Consider the following 9,684-nt stretch of genomic DNA (forward strand, 5'->3'; position numbering starts at 1 on the left):
TATTATGTGCCCTTTTTAGTAGATATATTCTACTCTTTTATCCAGCTTAATGCCAAGATCTTATCCATATTTATCCAGTGTCAAAATTCTCAGACAATACCAAACTTTCCAATGCTTCCTTTAGAACCTTTATTCTCCAATAAAAAATTGCATGATTAGGCAAATATAACTTTCTTAGTAATGAAAGCAGCATGATTATACAATATATAAAGGGAATTGATATCAGCATTTCCATGTTTCAATAATGACATTGCACTCTTTATACCTTTTCTAATTAGCTTTTAATGGCTGTTACAATTATAAAATGTTCTCAACAGGCAACCAGAAAAGTTAGTAAAGTGTGGTGTGCTATTATCATTTTCTAATTATGTCCAAAGAAGCTTTACTTAGTTACACTAACCAACCTTCTTCTGTTTAAGCAAAAATAGCATTTTGCTTAAGGAGCACAAAACCTTTGATATCATCAGTGGAGTCGCTTGAAACGAAGTCCTTAAGGCCCTGTTGGTCTTGGATTTTGAGAATTATTTTCAGCCCAAAACTGATTATTGGTGTCAAAATTAAATGCCAGTTCGAATCCAATAATCAGTTTTTATACTCAAAATCATTTCTCAAATTCAAAAACGTTGCTTATGGATCTTCAAAAAATTTCTGTAGAATGTTCTAGTGGGAGGCATAATTCAGGTGTTCTTTGGGATATAAGCTTCCCCAATGTGGAAAGAGAAAGATGGCAGAGATTCCATCTCGTGGCAATGTCTAAAAGAGTTTACTTAAGATGCAGAAAGATAAAGTTTGAGTTTCTTTTGATGCTTGCCCTCAACTGAAGAATTGGTAATACTTAAAGAAGAAGCTGAAATATAGTATTTCTTAGGTTTACATAGCTATAGAGAACTAATCTTGGATTTATTAAATTGTTGGGAACTAATCTCAATTATTAATTAGACACTGAATCTTGGTTTATAAACCATCAATGACGCGTACCCAACAATTTAGAGCATCTGATATCAATCTACTTCATCTACATACTATAGCTTAAAAATTAAAATACGTATTACGAGAGGAAAGGTTTATTTTATATAGAGTACTTCTGAGAATAGATTCAGTGGAGGTGGGGTGGGGCATGTAGCTCAGAGGATTAGAGCATGTGGCTACAAACCATAGTGTCGGGGGTTCAAATCTCTCCTCACCAACAACTGGCCTAAAAACATTATCTTTACCCATGGTGCGGGGAAATCATGATCAGGATAGTGGTTGTATATAAATATTGTTGATCAATTGGTTTTCTTCGGGGCTATTTTGCCTTAGCCACATCCTCTTGCTCAACTCATATGTACCTGACCCAAAGATGTGGATCATCCAAAACACATTAGCATGGTTTACTCCTCTTGTTTAAACCGGAGTTTGAATCTGAACCTCTCCTTAGGATAACTTATTTTAACCATCCAAAGTCAGCTTGTCCATTGATACATTTGTATCAGTAAGCATGTGCACTAACAGGACAGCTCACTGAATGTGAGGTTACAAATTAGATTTGCATGATGAAATATTAAAAGCTGGTAGAGATCCAGACATTGATTTTCGGATGGCATGAAAGGTGTTAAAGGAATAGTTTGGGATAGTGTCATCTATGTTCGAGTAGTAATGATGTATTATGTGTGGTTAAGCATAATTCTTGTTTTTTTATAAAGATTTAGCTGAAGATGGGTAGAATAGAGGTTGAAGAAAAGCATGTCAACGTAGCTGGATCCCTGTCCACTAGAGAAAAAGTGGAGAGGCAAAATCCATTGGAAAATGACTAATCATATATCCAAAGGAGCTATCCAACAGCATCCTTCCTAGACAAGACCCACACTCCAAAACCAACCGCCCTACAAAAAGAAAGGAAAACGAAAAACAAAAGGGTGGCAATAATTTGTCTAGAATAACAACTCCACGTGGCCTTGTCCAGGTGAATTCTCTTCACATCCTTAATGAAATATAATACGGACATGGGTTAGAGAGAGAGAAGATTTAGAAGGCATTGACCTATGAAAAAACAAGAAACATGAGAAGAAACAAAACCGTCCAAGATAATTGAGAAAGAAGAACATTTAAAAAAAAAAAGCCACTAAAGGGACGTAGGGTAGTGAGTGCTTGGTTGACTCTTCATATATGAGAGAGAGAGAGAGAGAGAGAGAGAGAGAGAGAGAGAGAGAGCCCTTCATTTGGGAGGTGACCAATTTGTCCATGCATGGACTGTGGAGCCAAAACTCCACTATGTAGTAGTAGACCAATTGACCAAAGGTGAAAAGGAAACTACACTAATTGGGCCCAAAAGTGAAAATTAGAGGTGAGGACCACGAGAGAGAGAGGGTGGGGCCTACCTTAGAGATAGAGAGTCTTGAAAGAGAAGGGAGAGGATGGTGGGGCCTACCTTACAGAGAGAGAGAGAGTCTTGAGGGAGAAGGGAAGAGCGTGGGGCCTACCTTGTAGCTTTTGACGGGTATGAGTGCGTACTTTGGGGTTTTGGTATAAGAGAAATGTGTGGGAAGGAAGGGACGCGTTGTTTCTACGCCCACCCTAAAAAACAAAATAGATATGGTGGTGAAGCATCTACCAAAGAGGGCAGCAAAAGGTTGGATGATGACAACCCTACCTTTTCTGGCATACGCAAACCACTCTTCTCTAACCCCCACTTTTTTTTTCACTTTAGCTACCCATTTGCTCAAATGGATTTGCTTTGTTTTGTCTCTGTTTTTTTCTTCTTTTTTGGATAACTTGAGATCTTTGTTTCCACTTATGATGGGGTATGACTCTAGGTGTAGCCTCTACAACAAAACTCTGTCTATAGCCTATTACTATGGTCCTATATATCTGAACAATATAACCCATGGCTATAGGCCAAAGTTCACACCGATCAAACAATTCAGATGATCGACCATCCAAGTCTACGCTACTGATCGAACGGTTACAGATAACCCATCAATTGGGCTGTCTTGATTGTGGACACTTGATCTGATCGAGGGTAGAGATGATTTATAGATCTATAATATGATTTATGATAGAGAAGATTCTTCATCATTAGAGAAATATATAAGAAATGTGGAGAGAAAGATTTTAGTTTTTTTTTTTCTTCTTCTTATAGGTCTAGATATGATGAGGGATATTGAAACTTATGTGTATGCCATTAATGGGTCTGGCTTGTTTTCTATTTTTTTTTGTTTAGTGAGGGAAGTGGGAAGGTGGGTTTTTCTTTTTAAATCATAAAAGGCTCAATTCACTTTGAAATCATATATTGGCTGTAGCTTTGGGTGGTGTTGAGATGGGGGCTTGAGATGGAAGAAAGGTGGTGCAAATAGAAATAGAAGAAGATCAGTGATTTACCTTACCGGCCCTACCCGTTTTATATATGAGGGCAAAAGCTGACTCAGGTCTCATGAGGAGCATCTACGTTGTGGAGACAAATCCCTCACTCCGAGGATGCTCCCACCACATGCAAAAGCAATCTTAATGAAAAGTTATTTATGATTATACTTTCTAAGGGGACTGATTTTGAGGACTTGAAAAGCACGAAAGCACCTTTGGCCTTTCTCTTTTTGCATGCATATGAGTTTTTACACAGTTAACGCTCGTTGCTGCTCATAACCATGGGCCACCCTTGATATTTGATCTAATGACAGCCGATTTTTTTAAGACCATATTTGATAATATAGCAAACTCATTTTATTTCTGTTTTTCATGAAAATTTTCTAATTAAAGGATTCATTTAGCCGACCCCAACTAGTTTGGGACAAAGGCTTTGAAATGAAACGAAAATTTTTATTTCTGTTTCCAATGGGCTGCTGGAGAGCTTTTTGAGAAATGTAATAGCCCTTTGCTAGCGGTTAAATAATTTAAAAGATGGCGAGTTAGGCGCCTGAAAATGATTTTATGCAAAATTGCCTAGATATTTCAGCATATTATATGTATGCGTGGGTGGAAGTTTAAGCGGGGCTACTTTTTTAATGATCGAAATCGATCATTTATCTATTAGGCCTTGCAATGTATGAGCCAGACACTAAAATCTGTTCTCATTAGTTGAATATAAGCTTCAATTTGTGGAGTTTTTCTTTTCTTTTCTTACCTTTACTGGTCGCTTAGAATCATCCATTATTAAGGTGAATCTTGGGGCATAGACCATCTACAGTAAGCCCTACCCCACTTGTAATTCTACCCGCTCATGTTTCTCCTTAGCGTGTCTATCACGTTTATTCGGTCGAATCAGTCTCTTATATGTGACTAATATAAATTTCTAAATAAGTAAAGGGTGGTGATAAATTCACCCCCTTGAAGGATAATTCAGCCATCTTTACCGACCGTATGTGTCTCGAATCTTCTTTTCTCTATTGAGGTGACTAAAGACTGAAACATGGCAGGTTCAAGACAGAGGGGAGTTGAATTGGGTTGTACGAAAGTGAAAAGGGGAACACTCTTTTTCCATCCATTAGCAGCACTTCCATATTTTTTCTTTCCTTCGTTTTCTCTTGGTTGGCTACTTAGCTCAGTAGGGACTGGCAGAGGGTGGGCACTGTGGTTTGAAAATTTTCTTGAAGACAATATCACTTGTTGGGGCTTGAGAGATGGTGCACTTTCCACTAGTCCCTCACCCATGCAAGTGGCTTTGGAAATTTGGGGTCTTTTTGTTTATGTTTCAATGTTTGTACGTAACTCTGCGCATCTTTGAGAAGAACCCATGATTTCTTTTCAAAGAATATAGTGATATGGATAAGCAAAAATTCCTTTGGTTCCTTGGAAATAAAAAGGTGTTGTTCAATAATAAGTAACTTTTGTTCTCTTTTTTCCCCATCATGCACTGCCTTTTTTCTTGCTTTTGCTTAATACATAGAACAATAGTCCTTAGGAAATAAATCACCTTATATGGTCCCTTGCGTGGGAGAACTCATTGATATAGCTTTTCTTTTATTAAATCCTGGTGGTAGCTGTGCACGTGAATTGCACTTGGAGCAAAAGGCTAATGGTACACCCTCATTTTTGGTACTTGCCAACAATCTCCTTCATGTAGAAGTAATTCATCGGTTGGTACTGGTGTGTGAGGCTAAAGACAAGTCTGTGGCAATACTAGCTCCCTTTGGTAAAAAGAATAGAAAGGGTTGAAACATACATGTGTAAGGGGGTTATAAATAAGGGAGCTGTTGTGTGTATTGATCCCGTGCACAGGAAAAAAACAAAGGGATTGGATAGTGAGGCTCAACAGGTGAATGGGTTGGATCATTTCACGCGCTATCTGTTGTGATTTTCTACTTTTACTATAAACAGGTCTTGATAAGATTCCCGATTTACAGTCTGAAAAGTGGAGGCATTTGCAATCAAATGTATAGAACTATGAATACTCGATGGCTAGGCCCCTGTTTGTTTTGGATTTTCTGAACAAGTGTGATTCCAAAACTGATTATTGGACTCAAATTATCGTTTAATTTGCTCCATATATTGTTTTGGTGATTTAAATCATTCATCTTCTGGACCCTACATTGCACGGACCATGGACCAAAATCTCCTACACTGATGTGGAGATTTTCAAACAATTGCCTTTTTACTTATGCCCTGTTAGGATTGCAGTAATATTCTGGAAACGTTCGGAAAGAAAAATATTTCTAAATTTTTCCTACTTTTTTTCACACCAAAAAAGATAACTTAAAACCAAACTTATTCAATTTTTATCTAGAGGGACTTTCAATTTATGGTTATATCTCTCTTAATTCAGGAAAGAAAAAATATTCCCATGAAAAAAAAATTCCATCAGAAATGTTTTTCTTGCAATCCAAACAGGGCTTTAATTAGGGAAATGACAATCCAACCTCCTTTGGAAGCATCCCCCCTCCTCGCCCCTTTGTATTTGTCTTTGCCTAAAAATTATTGTATTTATCCTTATTTTTTGTTGTTTTTACTTGATTATAAGGTCATTTTCAAAAAATGAAACAAACATGGGTGGAAATTGATGTGAAAGAGGGCATAAAAATCATTTTGCTTTTATTTTTTTCATGACGTATAGCTTATCCACGAGATGGACCAACAAGAGAATTGTTAGGATGATTGGGTACGTTTGACCTCCTATTCCTGTTCACTTGTTTTCCCGGGAAAGGAAAAGAAAATGTTTCCTGGGAATCCGACGTGGCATTAGGAAAAGAAATCCAGGAAATCTGTGCAGGAAAAAGTTTCTGTAGACTGTTCACTTGCGTTGGAAAAGGTTTCCAAGGAAACTGTTTGCCCTTCTTTTTGCACTAGTTTTCTAGGGAAACAGAATCCGTGTGTTTTTATTAGGAAATGAAATCCCTAAAGGGCGGGAAAATGGGCTTTTCCATGTCATTTTTTGTTTTTTTGCAAATATTCCACATGTGTAATTCTATTTTCCCTGGAAAGCAAGTGAACACCAGAATTCTGTCTTATCAAGGTCTTGTCAGGAAAAAAATAAGCTGTTTTTCAGGGATTTGCTTTCCTGGAACGCAAGTGAACAGAGCTAAGAGAGGAAGAAAAGAAGAAAACTTCATATTCCTCTAAAATTGGACCCATTTGTGCCTCCCAACTTCTTTTCTTTCTCTACTTTCGTAGCTGACTGGCAATGTAATGGAAAGAGAGAGGAATAAAAACAAAAATATTGAGAGTTTTGCACACGCCACCCCTGTGGCGCTTCAATGTCAAATAAATGTCTACACTACACACAGTCTCTAAGAAAAGGAAGCTAATATGGTCAATAAAAGGCCACTCTAAAATGACAGCTGATTTTTGACATGACACTCGTCCCCACTAACGTAGGGGGCTGGTAAAAATATTTTCATGGAAAATGATAGGAAGCCACGCTTGCATCGATTCATATTGGTTATTGTGTCAAAGGTGAAAGGGTACTTCCGTCATAAAAATAGTCATCAATGTATTACTGGGTAATTGGCGAGTGCTGTTAGGAAGCCCCTTTCACACGTTTGTGTTCCAAATTCTTAGCAGCTCTTTTATCTTCATTGAGGATTGATTCGGTGTGTAGTGTGTACACCGAAATTCGATGTATGTAACTTCTCATCGCAACACCAAACAATGGTCATGAGTGGGGTCTACTATCCTAATGCAGTCCGAAACCTCGGAACTGCCTTGTTGCGTAGTAGCGGGGCAAAATAGACAAAATGAAGAACAAAAAGGGTCTTTCAATCACTATCGTAGGAAATAGAATACTTCAATCTCCACAGATGAAATTTACTTCGATTCTGTCGAAGTCAAGTTCCGCAGAGTGAAATTAGAAAATACTCAAACTTCTCAGCGATGTCAAAAGCCTAAAGGCTAATTTCCATTTAATAAGTAATAAGAAGTTCATTACAGTACTTTGGCTACAAATAATATGACAAAAATAGAACTTGAAGAATAAGGAAATTCTTCCACGCCATACGTTCTTGGTAATTTTCGTCCGCATCATTGGTGGAGATTAACAGATATGCTGCATTTTGGTTTTTATGCTATTTATTTTATTGGTGGTCGTATTTGTGAAGGAACGACTTAGGCAGACATTCATTGTATAAATTTTATAAGCCACAAAGGAATTGAACATGTATGTACAATCGAGCCGGTTGATATTATAGAACATCATGAGGCGACCCATATGGTTTTGGTCCCGTCCTAAGCTAAATTCGGTTTTGCTCCTGATTGACTTGTTTAGATAGTATAAAATCAGTGTTTTGAGTCATCCCATGTTTGGTTTTACTACTGGCAAGTGGCGGTATTTTTTGAATAGAAAAAAGACTAACAGGATTTAGAAATCGAAAGGAATAAAAAAAATAAAAAGTGGCCTCCTAGGCATGACTATATTTTTATGTAATCTGACGCTAAGTGCATTCCCAAAGATTTTATAGGGTGTGTGGACCTACGACTGTGTGGCCCGTTTCATATGATGATCCAAACCATTCATTTGTTGGGCTACGAAGAAACTATGTAGTATCCTATAAATCATCTTCATACGATGATAATAACCCTCCGGTCTGTAGAGGTTTCTATTGCGTACAGCCCCTCCACAGAGTTAGAATCATAGCATGAAGTGGGCCTAGGGGTGTAAACGAGGCTTGGCTCGGCTCGTTAAACTCAAAAGCTCGGCTCGGCCAAGCTCGCTAGCCTTACCAAGCTTAGATTATATTAAGGTCAATGATATATTCACACCCCTCATCTTCCCTGGACAACCCTATCTAGTGTAATTTGACTACTCTTTTTTTTACACCATGTGAGGTGGTCCAAGTAACAAATGGGGTACCAAAAAGGAAGTGACATATTTTGCCTCCCCCTTTCACTCCCTGGACAACCCTTTTAGTATATAAATTAATATATAATATATATTTAAATATATTAAATCCTTAACGAGCCGAGCCGAGCCGAGCCTGGCTTAGCTCGGGCTCGGCTCAGCTAGTTAAGGATTCGAGCCGAGCTTTTACTGAGCCGAGCTCGAGCGAGCTTCCAGCCCGAGCCAAAATTGACACCCTTAAGTGGGCCCACTGCACTTTTTGAAAATTATTGCTCTTTACACACACAAAAACATACGAAATCTCTTTAAAGAGAAGTATCTGGACCCACCCATGTGATCTTGGCACTTGTGTGCAACGCGGGTTGAAACCTGAACCTGTCGGGTTTAGCCCAAAACAACATAGGTCGGGTTGTGTTTGACTCGGGTTGGGTTCGGGTTAAGGAGGTTGATACCGAGTCGGTTCGGGCATGAGGTGTCGGGTTGACCCGACCAACATCAAAACCCAACATTTGTAAAAAAATAGTTTCTTTTACCATTTTTCTATTTTGTTTTTATAGAACATAAAACCTAAAGGGGAAAGATATCACTGTAACCGGGTCAACGTGACTCAACCCGACCCGGATTGGGAAATATGGTTTGGTTCGGGTTGAGATATTATTTTTTTCAAGTTGGGTCAGGTTAGCCTTCATCGGGTTGAGAGTCGAGTCGGGTCGGGTCAGGTTCGGTTCAGGTTTGGTGGTTTAAAGGTTTGGGTTGGGTTGGGTTCGGGTTGACTTCAACCCAGCCGAACCTGACCCGAGTTGCACCCCTAGCTGGCACGATCTTGGCCCCCCATTTGAGGAAGGGAGTGTATTGTGGAAGATAGTAAGAGCATCCTAAGCATCTGATCTGACCTGAGAAAAAAAATCACACTGAAATCTTCAAAATAAAATGTTTACCACCTTCTGTACGATTCCATTTCCACTCCCTTTGTTATGTCTTTTTCCTGAATGTGACTTCATTTTCAAGAAAACTGCAAACAAAAAGAGCAGGAAATCCTTTGCCTAAAATTAACTATCATAGGTCTTATCAACGTTAGGTGTGCAACTAGATGAGGTTGTTGCTTTTTATTTTTTCAATCGATTTCGTTGGGTCGTTTTTAAGCCTTGTTGTTTAGTGTCATCCCAGTCTGAAGATAGACCTGTATACATGCAACGTTGAGATCAAGGGCTCTATCATAATAATAAAAAAGGGAAGTGATATATTCGCCCCCTTTTCTTCCTTGGACCACCCCATTCTAGTTTATTTATTGCTACACTTTTACACTACAGGTGGGTGGGGAGCGAATAAATAATTTCCCTAAAAAATGGTTAATAAATGCAAGCCTTGTGTCTGTGGGACCAATTCTCTCAAATTTCCATGCCACAATAAAATCTGTAGTCAGAAAATGGAAGGCATGG

The sequence above is a fragment of the Tasmannia lanceolata genome, unplaced genomic scaffold (genome assembly GCF_043159265.1).
Source record: "Tasmannia lanceolata isolate RefF3 unplaced genomic scaffold, GAP_Taslan_0.1 ptg000005l, whole genome shotgun sequence".
Lineage (NCBI taxonomy): Eukaryota > Viridiplantae > Streptophyta > Magnoliopsida > Canellales > Winteraceae > Tasmannia > Tasmannia lanceolata.